Source organism: Papio anubis, chromosome 7 (genome assembly GCF_008728515.1).
Source record: "Papio anubis isolate 15944 chromosome 7, Panubis1.0, whole genome shotgun sequence".
Lineage (NCBI taxonomy): Eukaryota > Metazoa > Chordata > Mammalia > Primates > Cercopithecidae > Papio > Papio anubis.
Genome location: NC_044982.1, coordinates 95,743,114 through 95,761,231, shown reverse-complemented (window position 1 = coordinate 95,761,231; position 18,118 = coordinate 95,743,114). Strand labels below are relative to the sequence as shown.

Here is an 18,118-nt window from a genome sequence, read left to right as displayed (position 1 = left end):
AGACCCTGTGGCCTTGAGTCAGGCAGACCTGGGTTCAAATCACAACTCTGCCACTTCTTTTATTTTTTATTTTTGGGATGGGGTTTTGCTCTGTTGCCCAGGTTGGAGTGCAGTGGCATGATCTTGGCTCACTGCAAGCTCCACCTCCCGGGTTCACACCATTCTCCTGCCTCAGCCTCCCAAGTAGCTGGGACTACAGTCGCCTGCCACCACGCCCAGCTGATTTTTTTATATTTTTAGTAGAGATGGGGTTTCGCCATGTTAGCCAGGATGATCTCCATCTCCTGACCTCATGATCTGCCCACCTCGGCCTCCCAAAGTGCTGGGATTACAGGCGTGAGCCACCGTGCCCGGCCCCAGCTTTGCTACTTCTTAACCATGTAGTCTGGGACAGATCTCTTAACTCAAGACTCTGTTCTTATGCTGTAACATGAATCTCCTTTGTGGGGGTGTAGTGAGACTTTGAACAGCTAGAGAATTGCTGCTTAGGCCTGGATACTCGACATGTGGTTTGTAGCCCAGCAGCATCAGCATCACTTGAGAATTTATTAGAAATGCAAATTCTTAGGACTTAGCCCAGATTTTCTGAGCCAGAATCATTTAACAAGATTCCGATATGATTTGTGGGCACATTAATGTCTGAAAAGCACTATTCTCAGGGATCTTCCAGAATGAATTTCAATGTTGGACTCCATCATATAGATCCATATTTAAAGATTTCTGGCGACAAAAGAATTCTCAGGTGTCCTACCTTAGCTTAAGGTTGGCAAACTCCTATTTATCCTTCAAAACCTTGCTCAGTATTTTCCCCTTGGTCATACCTTGCCTGATTACTGAGGTAGTCAATCATTCTCTTCTCCTCACTACTTCATCACATACAAACATCTAATACTGCATTTATCATATTGCCTGATGAATGCCTTGTACAGGTGAGTCTCATCTCATAGGCTGTGAATTTCTGTGAATAGCAGCCCAGCAGTGAGGATGATGATGATGGCAATAGCTGAGATGAAATACATCAGCTCACCTAAGGGGTCTGACAACAGGACTTGAGAGCAGAGTTGCGACGTGGTCACCCTGGACCCCCATGTACCCAGATCTGCTTGGCCCATTGAGGTCTTCAGAAAAGTTTGTTGAGCTGAGTTGATAGAAAAATGTCTCCCTCTTCCTTGATTCTCTCACAGCCATGAAGGAGAAGTGTAGAGAAGGTTGTTGACATGCTTTATTTTTTCTCAGAAGCTCATGATCTGGGTCCCAGCTTAGCTGAATATTTCTTCATTTGCTGAGAGGAACATTCCTCCCCCGCTGGCTTTGAAGTATTTCTGAGGGGCGGCTGCCAAGTTTCATCGCCTGCCCTGGCAATGTGAGAACTTTCCTCATCATGTTCTGATGTGCAATGCATGCTGTCCACTGTGTTCCCCACTTTTCCTTTCTAGAAAACCAGATTGTAGTCTGGGCTGCTCACCCCATCAAGAAAGCCATGTAGGGCCAGGCATCATGGCTCATGCCTCTAATCCCAGCACTTTGGGAGGCCGAGGTGGGGAGATCAACCTGAGGTCAGGAATTTGAGACCACCCTGGCCAACATGGTGAAACCTTGTCTCTACTGCAAATATAAAAATTAGCTGGGCATGGTGGCAGGTGCCTGTAATCCCAGCTACTTAGGAGCCTGAGGCAGGAGAATTGCTTGAACCTGGGAGGCAGAGGTTGCAGTGCGCCGAGATCACGCCACTGCACTCCAGCCTGGGCGACAAAGTGAGACTTTGTCTGAAGAAAGAAAGCCATGTTAAGGTGAAACCAGTTTCAATGGAGGTAAACAACTGCTTTACATTTTCATGGAAAACTGAGGCAAGTACAAAAATTTGGTGTGTTTCCTTCAACCCTCAAAGATATGTTTTTTTTTTTTCTTTTTAAAAATCCCTTGCTGTTTTTATTTTCTTTTTTGTCCTTTGCAGGAGTGGCGCCATAGAGCATGTCAGGCATTGACTAGAATTCCTGTTCCAGTTTAGGGGCCACATCTCCCCTTGGGGTTTTGGATCTGCTAAGAGTTGAGACAGAAGAGCAGGCAAATATCCACAGGGCTTTCTGGAGTAGAGAATTCGTGTTTTCATATAAACTATTAATTTATCCTTCTTATTTTTATTCATCAACTGTTATGTAATTCTTTGAATATTTATTAAACCATTATTAGGTATCTGGCAAATCTAGGGTTGTTGAATAAAAGATGACAGACACTGCTGGGCACGGTGGCTCATGCCTGTAATCCTAGTGCTTTGGGAGGCTGAGGCGGGTGGATTGCCTGAGCTCAGGAGTTCGAGACCAGCCTGGGCAACACGGTGAAACCCCGTCTCTACTAAAATACCAAAAAAGTAGCCGGGTGTGGCAGCGTATGCCTGTAATCCCAGCTACTTAGAAGGCTGAGGCAGGAGAATCGCTTGAACCCTGGAGGTGGAGGTTGCAGTGAGCTGAGATCACGCCATTGCACTTCAGCCTGGGCAAAAAAGTGAGACTCCATTTCAAAATAAAAAATAAAAAAAAATCAGACACAGACCCTCCTCTTCCAGAAAACTCGATGCATGCAAAGCAGGGATCTGATACTCGAGCTGCATCAGAATCCCCTGAAGAGCTTGTAACACACAGATTCCAAGAGCCCCACTCTGCTCCGGGAGCCTCTAATTCAGTATGTCTGGGGTGGGGCTCCCAGGTGCTGCTGCTGGCCCCGGACCCGCTTAGAGAACCACTAGTGTAAACTATCCCGAGACAATGATAAGCGAGTTCATCTGGCTTAGGGAAAAGGTGTAACTCAGGAGGGAGGAACCCGGCCTGCCTGAGAGGTCAATTGAAGAAACCCCACATGGGGAGGGATGCCTCAGTGGAGGCTTCTAACCTGACCGGAAATTCACAGGAGGACAGGGATGAAGTGGTTTTCGGCAGAGAGAAGAGCTACGCCATGGCTCAGAGGCAGAAAACGACATGGCTGTTGTTTTGCATTTAGATCTAGCTGTCTAAGAGAGGAAACCAAATAAATGATTTAAATGAAGGCTAAGTTCTCTTTCATAGAGAAGTCCAAAAGCAAGCAATTCAGGGCTGCTACAGAAGCATTTTTTTCTCTCTCTCTCGCTCTGCTTTTCCATTCTAGGCATATGACTTCTATCCTCAAAGTCACAAGATGGCTGCTGGAGTTCCAGTCAGGATGTCTGTACGTTAGCCCCCTTCTCCTTTATCCATGGTTTCACTTGCCACAACTTTAGTCAACTGCAGTCCAAAAATATTAAATGGAAAATTCCAGAAATAAACAATTCATAAGTTTTAAATGGTGCACTCTTCCGAGTGGCATGATGAAATCCCATGCCATCCCACTCCATCCCAATGCCGTATACACTCTCTGTCTGTTAGTCACTTAGTGGTCTTGGTTATTGGATCACCTACTGTGGTATAATTCTTAAAAATGCAAGAGTAGTGATAGTGACATATTGTTATAATTGTTCTATTTTGTTATTAGTTATTGTTAATTTCTTACTGTGACTAATTTATGAATTAAAACTTTTTTCTTTTTTTTTTTTTCAGACGGAGTCTCGCCCTGTCACCCAGACTGGAGTGCAGTGGCGTGATCTCGGCTCACTGCAAGCTCTGCCTCCTGGGTTCACACTGTTCTCCTGCCTCAGCCTCCCAAGTAGCTGGGACTACAGGCACCCACCACCACGCTCGGCTAATTTTTTGTATTTTTAGTAGAGACGGGCTTTCACCATGTTAGCCAGGATGGTCTCGATCTCCTGACCCCGTGATCCGCCCGTCTTGGCCTCCCTAAGTGCTAGGATTACAGGTGTTAGCCACCGTACCTGGCCAGGAATTAAACTTTAAAAACAAAAACAAAAACAAAGAAACTATGGAGTTTTGCTCTGTTGCCCAGGCTGGAGTGCTGTGGTGTAATCTCGGCTCACTGCAATCTCTGCCTCCTGGGTTCAAGCAATTCCCCTGTCTCAGCCTCCCAAGTAGCTGGGATTACAGGTGCACGCCACTACACGCTGCTAATTTTTGTATTCTTAGTAGAGATGGGGTTTCACCATGTTGGCCAGGCTGGTCTCGAACTCCTGACCTCAGGTGATCCACCCGCCTCTGCCTCCCAAAGTGCCAGGATTAGAGGTGAGAACCACTGTGCCCAGCCTTGAAATTAAACTATCATAAGTGTCTAGGTATAGGAAAAAATATGTATATATAGGGTTCAGTTCTATCCTCAGTTTCAGGCGTTCATTGGGGGTCTTGGAACACATCCCCCCTTGAATAAGGGGTCTATAGTATTTCAGGCAAAGTGAAGGGGAAGGGCAAGGGGTAGAGGGTCTTTCTTCCAGCTGAATCAGTCCCCTTGAAAAAGACTTCGCAGAAACCTCACCCTAGGACTTTTGTCTGGATTCAAGAGAGGCAGCAAAATGCAGTCTTTTAGCTGCGCATGTTGCAGCCCTGAATAGAGCCCAAGGCCTGTTAATTAAGGAAGAAGCAGGGAATGGACATTGGGTAGACTGTTTTGGTGTGTTTGGAGGAACGTCAAGTTCTTAGTGTTGCCAGAGCCTGAGGTGCCAGAGGGCATGCGGTGGGAGGAACGTGGTGCAGCACCCAGCCACTCAGGAAAGGGGAGGCACAGCCAAGACGGGGGCAGGATGGAAAGTCCATGGATGCCGCAGGGCTTAGACCTAGCCTTAAATGTGAACCCATCCCTGGAGTTGGAGTGTTAGGGTATCTCTTTTCTCTTTTGGCTCCTTTCCTTCTTCCATTTTTTTTTTCCCTCCCTCCTTCTCCACTTTATTCTTCCCCTTCCTTCCCATTCCACTTCTCTCTTCACAAGAGCTGCAGGATTTGGGTTCCAGTCTGAGATGAGTTGGAAGGTGGGGAGGAGCCCTGCTCTCAGGTAAGGAGGGACTCGAGGGCATACTAGGGAGTACTGGGGGGAAGTTTCCATCAGTAGAAAAAGCCTGGGAGCCAGGCTAGAGATAGCCACTCAGAAGAGGTAGGGAAGAAAGAGACGTCATCTGGGCAGTAAAGTAACATGATAAATGCAGACTTAAGAAAAATGAGTCTGTTGGAGGCCAGGCACAGTGACTTAAACCTGTAATCCCAGAACTTTCGAAGGCCAAGGTGGGTGGATCATGAGGTCAAGAGATCAAGACCATCCTGGCCAACATGGTGAAACCCCGTCTTTACTAAAAATACAAAAAATTAGGCCAGGTGCAGTGGCTCATGCCTATAATCCCAGCACTTTGGGAGGCCAGGGCGGGTGGATCACCTGAGGTCAGGAGTTCAAGACCAGCCTCAACATGGAAAAACCCCGTCTCTACTAAAAATACAAAATTAGCCAGGCGTGGTGGTGCATGCCTGTAATCCCAGCTACTGGGGAGACTGAGGCAGAAGAATTGCTTGAACCTGGGAGGTGGAGGTTGTGGTGAGCCAAGATTGCGCCATTGCACTACAGCCTCGGCAACAAGAGCGAAACTCTGTCTCCAAAATAAATAAATAAATAAATAAATAAATAAAAAATAAAAATACAAAAAATTAGCCAGGCATGGTGGCAAGTGCCTGTAGTCCCAGCTACTCGGGAGGCTGAGGCAGGAGAATTGCTTGAATTCGGGAGGCGGAGGTTGCAGTGAGCCGAGATCACGCCGCTGCACTACAGCCTGGCGACAGAGTGAGACTCTGTCTCAAAAAAAAAAAGAAAAATTAAAATGAGTCTATTGGAAATTATGCCTTCTCTAAACTGCATTTAAATTTTACAGTCTTGGCTCAGGAGGAAGAAACCTTCATATGAAATCTGGACTTTGATCCTAGTGTCTTTCATTATCCTCCACATGAAATCCTGTAGGAGTCCTTTCTTAATGTAGGAACTTGGGAAGAGCTGCTTTCCTTTGAATTTGTAGCTTTCTTCTTCTCCATTAATGAAATTTACACAATCCATCTGACTTCCTTTGTGCCATGGCTCCCAGGAAACATTGGGGTAAATGATTGGATTACTGTGGTTCTCTTTTCTTTGGTTCTCATTTTCTATTTCTATTGGTATTTTAATTGCCTCATTGGATGTATTTTTGTATGTGAAACATGACAAGAAACACAGGTATGTTAACTAGGCTGGAAGAGATTAATGTGTGGCACAGTTGCTAGGTGCAGGGGAGTCCTGGCAGGGTGGAGAGTTAGCAGTCGTTGTGGCCCAGTTGGGAGGCGATGTGATCGTGCTGGGAGGGAAGTTTAGATGTGTCCAAGAGAAGCTGCAGAGAGCCCATAGCATGATATCTGACCATGTCAGTTTCACAAGGGGGACAGCTGCAGGTGGCTGACACATCCAGACATGTGTATGCCAACTGGGGAGGAAATTTGCTAGATGGTTTTCATTTGGGTTTTATTCTATTCCTTGGTGTTGAACCTTGGGCTTTCCTGAAAGACATACTTTGGCAATATTTCCTGTCTCAACTCAGGACCAGGGTTGGAGATCAAAGGCACCCATGCTACTCTGTTTTCTACAGTCTTTTTATTTCTGCCACTGGTCTTATGTACCTACCAAGTACATTCTTCAAAAACAGACCTACTTGCATTGTAAACTAATCTAAAAATTGCTATGATGGGCAGATATTGGCCATGGTGTCACCCTTTAGGTGACATATTAACCTATTAAGAGGGCTTGGTGGGGGCAATGTTTTGGTTGTAAAAAGTGACTTAAATAATGGAGATTTTGATACCATTCAAATGTTCTGTGAGGGGGATGGATATATGTAAAAGGAGGGTTTTGGTTGTGTGTAAGTTTCATGGCCCCAGGACTCTCTCGCCTTGTTGCCCACTCACACTGTGACTGATTAACTCCCCATGGCCAACCCCAGCCTATCTCTCCTGCCTGACTCCATCCCCCACTGATCTGCTCATTAACTAACCAAACAATCAATCAGCCATGCAGTCGCTTCAGTGCTCCTTTGTTTCAGCTTTTCTATTTCAAGCTCAATTTTCAGTGATAAAAAATAAAAAGGAAATATAATTTTATGCCTGTATGACTCAGATATTTAGTTGCTTCTAGTTCTGGGCTGTTTCCATTGTTATTCTGGCCATTCATTTATTCTTTCACTCCTCATAATCATTCATTTCTTATACATTTATTCAACACAACTTGATTGAGCATCTCCTAGGTGCCAGACTCTGGTGCTGATGGTGGAGAAAATAAACAATTTCTGTCTTCTTGAAGCTCCCATTCCAGTCTAGAGTTTCTCAACAGACAGAGCTACTAGCATTTTTGTGCAAAAATTATTTGTGGCCTGGGATGGTCCATACATTACAGGGTATTTAGTACCACTGGTTCCACCCTCTAAATCCCAACAGCATTCCCTCTTTCCATTGCAACAACAACAAAAAATGCCCCCACGCATTTGTAAACTCAGTGGCAAGCCTGTTGTTTAGATAAAGTGTGGTGGATTCTGTGCATTGGTTCTTCTCATTTTCTTCCCCCTAGTTACTGAGGTTGGAAAACTACAAACTATGTTTCCCTTTCATCTAAGGTGTATTAGTTTGGTTGGCTGCATAACATGATACCACAGACTAGATGGCTTAAAAAACAGGTAGTTATTGTCTCACAGTTCTGGAGGCTGGAAGTCCAAAATCCAGGTGTTGGCAGGTTTGGTTTCTCCTGAGGGCTCTCTCTTTGGCTCGCAGATGGCCACCTCCTCCCTGTGTCTTTATGCAGTTTTTCCTCTCTGTGTATGTGCATTCCCAGCATCTTTTCCTCTTCTTATAAGGACACCAGTCATATTGGCTCCCTCCACCCCTTATGAGTTTGTTTAACCCAAATTACTCCCTTAAACATCCTGTCTCCAAATACAGTCTTGTTGGGGGTTAGGGCTATCACAGAGATCTGAATTTAGGAAAAACACAATTCAGTCCATAACAGATGGTGAAGCATGTGACCTAGCTTGGCCTAGCACATACCTCTGCTGGAGATCCAGATGCAGAAGTGAGCAAGGTGAGGTGCTAATCTTATGCAGGTGTTCTGACAAGCATGGTGGCAGGGGTAACTGGTTTCTAGGGCTGCTGTGGGTTTTTAGCATCCAACCTGGTATCATAGGGCCCAGTGATGGGTAGCAGAAGCCATCAGTGTTCCCTGCAGCAGGCCTGTGGTGTGGATAGGCATTTCTCCTGGCTCTGTTATTCCTGCTTGCATCACATCTGATCTCATTTTCTGTTTCTCCTGAAGACTGCATGCACTATTCAGTACTGTTTAATAAACCATCTTTTTGCTTAAAATAACTAGACTGGATTCTGTTGTCTGCAACAAGGAACTCTGATACAGAAAGAAGATCCCCAAATATTTCATTATAATTTAGTGTGGTAAATTCTGGGTAGAGTTATGCACAGGATTTTATGGAACCTCAGAAAAGAATAACCCATAGTCATTTGCATTCATCTCCTAACTCTTGGCACTGCCTCCCACCATTTGAGTGTTGCTGCTTGTTCAGAAGCTTCTTTGCTAGATGGATCTAGTAATCCATTTATCTAACAATGACTCTGTAATTTAGTAACTAGTAACTAATCAGCTAATCAACTAGTAACTCCCTTTATTTGTACCTGAGAGGCTGATCCCATTATTGTGGTTGGAGTTTTAGGACAATGGGTATACAGTCTTAACTCTGTGTCTCTCTAGCTGTCTCATCTCCAGCCAGTCACTTCTGCTCCATCAGCCACATTTTCTTCCAGTAAAATAAGAATCAAGCAGTCCCAGAGGCCCCTCTCAGCATTGCCATGCTACACAACATAGTGATTCTTCAGTGGAAACCAAAACACGTTTATTTGCTTGTGTGAACTCCTGCAGAATGTGCCAAAAGGCAGAGATGGATGTGAAGTTGCCATTTGAGAAACACAGGTGTCTGGAGACTGCCCTGTCTTCATGGCAAGGGAAGATGGTGGGAGGAGAAGCTACAACCAAAAAGGCTTTTTCAAAATGTGTTCATCAGTGTGCTAATCCCACAGGATTCTTCTGCAGAGGTGATTCATGGGAAATGCTGCATACTCTATTGCTTTCTGGACGTTTATAGTAAACTTAGCAGGTTGAAGGCTTAGAGGAGGCCTCCAGGAAGGAAACCTGTTTATTAAACCTCTTCTCAGATGTATTTGACCACTTGACCCTTTGTTTTCCACACAGCATCTACTAACATCCTCAGTAACGCCACTTTGGGGAAATACTGAACTAAATTAGTCTCAAAGTCTTCCAAAATAAGCACAGACCTTCAAAGGTCCCATTTGGGATGGTGAGTCCTGCCTACAACTTCCCTGACTTCTGACTAACCCAGGGAGCTCTCAGAGTTCTCAGCAGCAGGAGGCAAGGCCAGAAATCCCTATGAGTGGAGGCCACATGGAATTGTTGCTGTATCAGTGGTGAGTCACAGGGGTCCACACTGGGGACATGAGTATTACACATGAGTCATGGGCATATGGAAGCCTTATTCAACTCTACCTTCCTTTGGTCCCTAATCCTTTGTAATGCCCGGGTTTCGTGATGTAACTTCAAGGGAATTAAGCTTGGAAAGCAAAAATGATGTAATTAATTTAATTCGGCTTCAATTAAAGCCTTCCGCTAGCATGACATCTGACCATGTCAGTTTCACAAGGGGGACAGCAGCAGGTGGCTAGGCACGTCCAGACCTGTGGGTATGCCAAGTGGGGAGGAAATTTGCTAGATGGGTTTCACTTGGGTTTTATTCCAGTCCTTGATGTTGAACACTCAGGGCTTCCCTGAATGACATACTTTGTCAACATTTCCTGGCTCAGCTATTAACTGAGGACCAGGATGGAGACATTAGACAAACAGACTAGGCCATTTTCTTGTCTTCTGAATCCCACCACTGGTTCTTTGGTTTTACCTAGAGCTACTCTCTTCAAAAAGATACCTCCTTTTATTCATTAAAAACTGATCCAAAAAATGGTTTTCATGGGCAGTTATGGGTGGGTCATTGCGTCATATTTTGTTATGAGTGGCAGATAAACTTATCAGGAGGGCTTGGTGAAGGCAATGGTTTGACCTAAAGGAGTGACAAAAATAGTGAGGATTTGCCCTCTGTTATTGGGAGGTGATAACAGTGTTGACTTTAAACTTGTTTGTAAAAATAAGCTCTTTCTAGGCCAAGCACCGTGACTCATGCCTATAATCCCAGCACTTTGGAAGGCCAAGGTGGGAGGATTGGTTGAGCCCAGGAGTTTGAGACCGGCCTGGGCAACATAGGGAGACCCTGTCTCTACATAAAATAAAAAAGTTAGTTGGGTGTGGTGGTGTGTGCCTGTAGTCCCAGCTACTTGAGAGGCTGAAGTGGGAGGATCCCTTGAGCCCAGGACTTCAAAGATGTAGTGAGCTATGATTATGCCACTGCACTCTAGCCTGGGCAACAGAGCGAAACCCTATCTCTAAAATACATAAATAAGTTATTTCTGGGACTTCTGGAGTCTTGTCTCTTTTCTTGTCCAATCTACAGTTAAAGAAACTTCTGGAATAGGTGAGCATCTCCTTATTCCATGACATCCCTGAGACGCTGCCGACACTCTCTCTCTGCCCCACTGCGTCCCCTTCCTCACCTGCTTTTCCATCCACTCCTGGGCCCCAGACTTCCTGCTGCCTGCGCTGCTGCTGCTCCCGGCCCTGTCTCCAGGAAGAAAGCTTGACAGCTCCGGCCAGGCTAGGGAGCACAGGGCCTGTGCCACCTCTGCTGAGGCTCAAGTTGAGGGAGCCCCTGCTCCCTGCTTGTCCCCAATGCCTGTGGCTAACACAGCCAACTTTCAACCGCGAGTCCCAGCGCAAGGCCTTGGGGAGCAGCCTGGTCTTCTCTCCTGCTGGCTGAGAGACTTTTTAGGTCATGCCAAGGGCTCAGTAGGGCGTTCTTTCCTAGGTGTTTCGGCTTCTCATTCCCACCCTTCAGCATTCATCATTGGAGTTTTTTTTTTTACAGTCTCGCTCTGCTGCCGAGGCTGGAGTGCAATGGCACAATCTTGGTCATTGCAACCTCCATCTCTTGGGTTCAAGTGATTCTCCTGCCTCAGCCTCCCAAGTAGCTGGGACTATAGGTATGCATCAACCACATCCGGCTAATTTTGTTTTGGTATTTTTAGTAGAGATGGGGTTTCACCTTGTTGGCCAGGCTGGTTCGAAATCCTGACCTCAAGTAATCCACCCGCCTCGGCCTCCCGAAGTGCTGGGATTACAGGCTTGAGCCACCACTCCCGGCCCACTGGAGCCTTTTTGCTGCTTCTTTCATAACTCACAGGAGCTGTTTTTGGGCTCACTAGGTAGAGATGAGATTAGCTGTGGATCATTGCTAACATGTATTGGGCTGGGTGGCCTGGGCTGGGAAGTGTCTGACAGGCGTGGCCTCATTTCCTCCTCACTTCAACTTTCTGAGGGAGAAGCTATTATCATCTCCAGTTTAAAGATGAGATAATTGAGACTTCAAGAGTATCTTAGGCCAAGCTCAGTGGCTCACTCCTGTAATACCCGCTACTTGGGAGGCTAAGATAGGAGAATCACTTGAACCTGGGAGATGGAGGTTGCAGTGAGCTGAGATTGTGCCACTGTAGTCCAACCTGGGTGACAGAGTGAGACTCCATCTCAAAAAAAAAAAAAAAAAAAAAGTGTCTTAGCTCAGGCTGCTACAACAAGATCCTATAGACTAGTAGCTTCTAAGCAATCAGAATCTATTTCTCACAGTTCTGGAGGCTGGGAAGTCCTAGATTAAGGTGCTAGCATATTTAGTGTCTGGTGAAGGCCACTTTCTGGTTCATAGATGGTGCCTTCTCACTATGTCCTCAGATGGCAGAGGGAGCAAGGCAGCTCTTGGTTTTTTTCTTGTCTCTTTTCTTGCTAGGTCGTTAGCCCCATTCATGAGGGATCCACTCTATGACATTATCACCTCCCAAAGACCCTACCTGCTAACACCACCACTTTGGGGGTTAAGGTTTCAACATGTAAAATTTGAAGGAGACAAAAACACGCAGTCCATAGCAAACAGGATAAATACTGTGGCCAAGGTTTCGCAGTGAATAAGCAATGGAACAGAGACTCACTCAGTGAGCCATTTATGGAACACCTGCTCTGGCCCGGGTACTTCAGGAACAGAGGCTGGAATGTGACCAGACATAAGACTTCAGTGGAGAAATAGGAGAAGTGAACCAAGGGCTATGTGAGGCAAGACGGGCATTGCGGTGGGCAGCCCACCAACGTGGCTCAGGGAGTGGGTGGGGTGGGTTGTCCTTGACAGACTCTAGTTTAAGGAAGGCTCTTTGAGGAGTGACAATTGGTGTAGCTCTGGGGGATGAACAGGAGTGAGCAAGGCTAAAGAGGAAAGAGGGCCCCACTTTGCAAAGAAAAAAAAGTCAGAGAACAACACAGCACATTTGGGAAAACACCATGCCTGACTCAGGGTAAATGCTGAATAATCTTTGGGCACTAACAGAAACGATGCCCAGCCAAGTTTCTCAACCCATTTCCAGGCTCTGTGGAGGGCGGGATCTTTGTAGGGTGTAAAGTGGGGAAGGGCTGCACAGATTTGGGGTTTGGGAAGGTGACTGTGGCTGGATGTGAAGGATGGCTAGGAGGGACAGGGGAGGTAGCACAACTCAGTTGAGGTCATTCTTTCCATGATTTTCATTTTTTTTTTTTTTTTTTTTTTTTGAGATGGTGTCTTGCTTTGTCACCCAGGCTGGAGTGCAGTGGTGTGACCCTTGGCTCAGTGCAACCTCTGTCTCCCGGGTTCAAGTGATTCTCCTGCCTCAGCCTCCCAAGTAGTTGGGATTACAGGTGTGTGCCACTACACCCAGCTAATTTTTGCACTTTTAGTAGAGATGGAGTTTCACCATGTTGGCCAGGCTGGTCTTGAACTCCTGATCTCAGATGATCTGCCCGCCTCAGCCTCCCAGAGTGCTGGGATTACAGGCGTGAGCCACTGTGCCCGGTCAAGACCATGCTTTTCAGAATCACTCTTCATTAGAATTTTTAAATTGGAAGGATATTTAGAAATTCTTTTCTTTAAGCCTCTTTGATCAAGATGAAGAACTTGATACCAAGGTGGTTAGAGGAGGCACCAGTAACCTCAGATAGTTAGTGGTGGCCCCGGCCAGGACCCAGGCCTGCTGACTCCCAGCATATATATTTTTGCCACACTGCACCAGTGTCTGGAGACATCATTGTTGTCTTAGTCTGTTTATGTTGCTATCAACGAATACCCAAGGCTGGGTAATTAATAAAGAAAGATGTTTCTTTGACTCACAATTCTACTGGCTGGAAAGTTCAAGACTGGGCATCTGGTGAGGGCCTCAGGCTGCTTCTATGTGTGGTGAAAGGCAAAGGGGAGCCAAAGAGTTCAGACAGCACATGGTGAGAGGGAGCAAGAGAGAGGGGAGGGAATGCCAGGCTCTTTTTACAACCAGCTCTTACCAGGAACTAATGAGAGTGAGAACTCATTCACCCCTGAGTAAGGGCACTCATCTTTTCATGGGGACTTTTTTTCCATGACCCAAACCCCTCCCATTAGACCCTTCTTCAACACTGGGGACCAAATTTCAACATGAGATTCAGAGGGGATAAACATCCAAAAATAGCAGTCTTGGTGGGAGTGGGGCAGTGATGGAGGGTGGACGACTACAGGCATCTTGTGGATAAAGGCCAGGGAAGCTGCCAAACACCCTACAGCTCCAACCACCAGGAATTATCTAGCCCCAAATGTCAGTGGGACCAGGACTGAGAATCCCTGCCCAGACAGTGGAATTTTCAAAAAGCCCTTGTTTGTTGGGAAGCAACTTCAGAACTGGGGGCTGTGGAGAGTAAACCAAAGTCAGTGGGATGCCGGGCGCGGTGGCTCAAGCCTGTAATCCCAGCACTTTGGGAGGCCAAGACGGGCGGATCACGAGGTCAGGAGATCGAGACCATCCTGGCTAACCCGGTGAAACCCCGTCTCTACTAAAAAAAATTCAAAAAAAAACTAGCCGGGCGAGGCGGCGGGCACCTGTAGTTCCAGCTACCTGGGAGGCTGAGGCAGGAGAATGGCGTGAACCCAGGAGGCAGAGCTTGCAGTGAGCTGAGATCCGGCCACTGCACTCCAGCCTGGGTGACAGAGTGAGACTCCGTCTCAAAAAAAAAAACAAAAAAAAAACCAAAAAAAAATCAAAGTCAGTGGGACATTTTCCTACGCCTGCGCAACTCAGAGAGAGACAAGAAGCCTCATGAGGGTTTACTAGTAAAGTTACTATTAAAAGTTGCTATTCAAAAAAAATCATTTTTCTTAAAAGTAAGTTTGTTCACTGTAGAAATAACCAATTAAGAGGAAAGGGAGAAATACAGTCACCTGTGGACCCACCCCAAGAGATGCTCGGTGCACATTTCGATGTGACGTTCTGTGTTTTTAGACACACATGTGCATACAACACAGGCACATATAGATATTTTATGCACCTAAGTAACAACCATTTTTTCAATGGCATCGAGTCTGGGAACTGGAGGTCCCCTTGGAGCAGGGTAGGTGAGTGTGGGTGAGCGTGTTTGGGCAGGCTGAGGCAGAGCCCTGTTGACGTGTGTGAGAAGCAGGTGGGACATTCAGGGGTGAGGGCTGGGGTCTGGCAGGGAGATGAGGTAGGAGGCATGGAGACTGGCTCTGTGGGGGTCAAGGGAGGGCTGAGGAGAGGACCACAGGTAGAGTCATCCCAGTAGAAGGACTAGGGAGAGCGCATGATGTCTGAGGAACTTTACAGCAAAGTGTGCAATGGCAAGCCTTCTCTATTTCCTCTACAAGAATGTCCAGTGTGCTCGGAATTCTTGTAGAAAATGTGTGTGTGGGAGGTGGATTTGGAGGGGTAGGGGAGATCTGTACTCCAGCGGGTTGGAGCAGAGTCCACCCTGCAATCAGGGGCTGGATTATAGAGCGATGGATATATCTGCATGCATGAATATGTATGTGTATTTATTACTAATATAAGATTATATCCAGTCTGTTCTGTAGAGTGTTTTTCACTTGACACTATATTGTGGATATCTTTCTATGACATTAGATATGCCACTACATTGTTTTAAATAGTTACACAGTTGTCTATCAAAGGGATGTGCCATCGCTTAATGAATTCCTTAAATTTGAACATTTTTCATGTCTAATTTTTTATTCTTAGGGCCAATCTTTCTAGGTGTATCCTTTACAGAGGGGTTTCTCAGCTTTGGCACCATTGACATTTTGGAGCAGAGAGTTCTTTGCTGTGGAAGAGGGGCTGACCTGGGCCCTGTAGGGTGGTTGGCAGCTCACATCCTCATGGCCAACTGGGGACAGAGCTGCGATTCATACTCAGGCAAGGCCAGTGTGCTCTCCAGGGCACCTTGGCTCTAGGGGTGTGGCTGTAGGGCAGGTGCCGCTAATGAAGTCCCCTGGGAACCCTCGCAGTACCTGTGTGTTGCTTAGTCTTTCTAACTGAGCTGGGGGGAGGCCTGACCAGTGCCCATCTGTGCTGGGAGTACTTGAGCTGGGGCAGCAGCAGAGGCTGCTGGTAAATCCTTGCTTGTTCTGCAGGCAGATGCAAGTGCCATTTGTTGATTTCTTAGCAAAATCCTCATCAGGTCAATATGCGCAGGCAGAACTCAGAAAAAGTCACTGGCTGGCCTTGGACTGCAATTCAGTCTGTTACTTTCTGTGAAATGGGTCCTTTAGAATCACAGTGGGTTGGGGCTCCCTGGAAGCCCCTGTGAAATGCCCACTGACCCAGGGAAGGCCTGTGCTGACCTATGAGCTGTTTTATTGTCTTCCATCCTACTGCACATTGTGGTTCAGTAACCATATACATGGAAGGAACTGCCTGGACCTGGTTGACCCCCGGGCCACGGCAGAAGAGAGGATCGCCCCTGGGCCCCAGGGCCTTAGCCCTGAGGTCACAGGATAAGGGCTATAAGACAGAGGTGGCCCTAGTGATTTCTAGTTTTGGGTTTGTAGCTGTGAACATTTTCCACACTCTGCAGCTTCTGTCAGTTTCTTTCTGACAGCCTGGGAAAGGAACTGTCAAACTTAGAGATCCGCTATGAAAGGGCTAGAGAGAAAATCCTAAGGAACCAAAACTGGTTTTTCAATTTTGAAATAAAAATGTCAACTAATAAGAGTGAGAACTCATACATTCCCAAGGAAGGGCAGTAATGTAGCCAAAACCCAAAAAAAAAAAAAAAGGAAGAAATGCTGTCAATATCTCACCCTCATCCTTTAGTTAGAGAGGGGTGGTATGTTCTGGTGTGTCCATTAGGTTGTTTTTAAAAGAAAAACCCTGAGAGACAATCTCTGTGTGAGTGGAGCTTCGAAATTTCATCACGTTATAGGGGTTTGAATTTAGGAGTTTATCCAACTGGGCCCTTGGAGAAGTTTGTGGAAGATTGTGGAAAAAGTAGCAGGTAGGGAAGAGTATTTAGGTGATGGGCACCAACCTGGCCCTTGCACTGCTGCTGTTTCATTTAATGTTACTCCGGCAGCAGGCAGCGGGGTTGGAATTAAGCATGGAATTTGGAGTCAGGGCATCCTAGGTTCCCCTCCCCGCACTTTCTAATTGTGTGGTGAGGGCAAGGCCCTCAGTTTCTCTGAGTTAATTTCTCATCTATAAAATTAGTACCGCCACATAGGTATGAAAAAGAAATTAAATAATGCTCCTCAAGCTTCTGGCTCTGTTATGCAGGAGGATGGTGATGCTCAGAGTGGTTGGAAACTTGGACCCAGTTTCAGAATAAGTGATAGAAGAATTTGGATGAATCAAGACCAGGAGGAGGGTTGGGGCCCTGTGTGGCAAATTGCTAAGGTAGCCAGGCTTGGAGACCCAGTGTCCACTGCTAGCCTTGTATGCCCCTTATTCATTCATTTATTTATTATTTGAGACAGAACTTCACTCTGCTGCCCAGGCTGGAGTGCAGCGGTGCGATCACTGCACACTTAAGCCTTGAATTCCCAGGCTCAGTGGATCCTCCCACCTCAGCTTCCTGAGTAGCTGGTACTACAGTCGTTCAGCACTGTACCTGGCTAATTTTTTGTTAAATATTTTTAAAAATTTATTTATTTATTTATTTTTTTTGAGATGGAGTCTCGCTTTGTTGCCCAGGCCGGAGTTCAGTGGCACGATCTTGGCTCACTGCAAGCTCCGCCTCCCAGGTTCACGCCATTCTCCTGCCTCAGCCTCCCGAGTAGCTGGGACTACAGGTGCCCGCCACATGTCCGGCTAATTTTTTTTTTTTGTATTTTTTAGTAGAGATGGGGTTTCACTGTGTTAGCCAGGATGGTCTCTGTCTCCTGACCTAGTGATCCGCCTGCCTCGGCCTCCCAAAGTGCTGGGATTACAGGCGCAAGCCACCACGCCTGGCCAATTTTTATATTTTTTTGTAGAGATGGGGTCTTGCTCTGTTGCCTAGGCTGGTCTCGAACTCCTGGGCTCAAGTGATCCTCCTGCTTTGGCCTCCCAAAGTGCCGGGACTACAGTTGTGAGCCACTACACCCAGCCTGTATGCCCCTTACTAATGCGATCATTCACTTACTATTGATTACTGACCTATGTACAAAGAAATAATAATTGGAGGTGGCTAACAATAAAAGGAAGAAAGGCAATAAAATGATAAAGAAGCAAAGATAAGAGAACAATAACCAAATGGTAGTAAGGACAACGATCACAATTCTTTTTTTTTTGAGACGGAGTCTTGCTCTGCCGCCCAGGCTGGAGTGCAGTGGCCGGATCTCAGCTCACTGCAAGCTCCGCCTCCCGGGTTCACGCCATTCTCCTGCCTCAGCCTCCCGAGTAGCTGGGACTACAGGCGCCTGCCACCTCGCCCGGCTAGTTTTTTGTATTTTTAGTAGAGACGGGGTTTCACCGTGTTAGCCAGGATGGTCTCGATCTCCTGACCTCGTGATCCGCCCGTCTCGGCCTCCCAAAGTGCTGGGATTACAGGCTTGAGCCACCGCGCCCGGCCCACAATTCTTAACTAAGGACAGCAGAAGCAACTTAGCAAAAACATCAAACTCTGAACTCTCAGGAGTCAAGACAAAAAGGGATATGCAGCACGTCACTTCTGCTCGGGGATTTTTGTGGTATTTTTGGCCATCCAACATCTGGAGCCTTTTTCT

General features: G+C 46.5%; 1 long non-coding RNA gene across 1 annotated transcript in view; it reads left to right on the top strand.

Annotated features, from left to right (window-relative positions):
- Positions 1-4,140: 4,140 nt before the first annotated feature.
- Positions 4,141-18,118, top strand: part of LOC103886039 — a 107,937-nt gene continuing 93,959 nt past the window's right edge. Inside the window, exon 1 of the long non-coding RNA XR_004184996.1 lies at positions 4,141-4,902. This is a non-coding gene — a long non-coding RNA (uncharacterized LOC103886039). The remainder of the gene's footprint in view (positions 4,903-18,118) is intronic.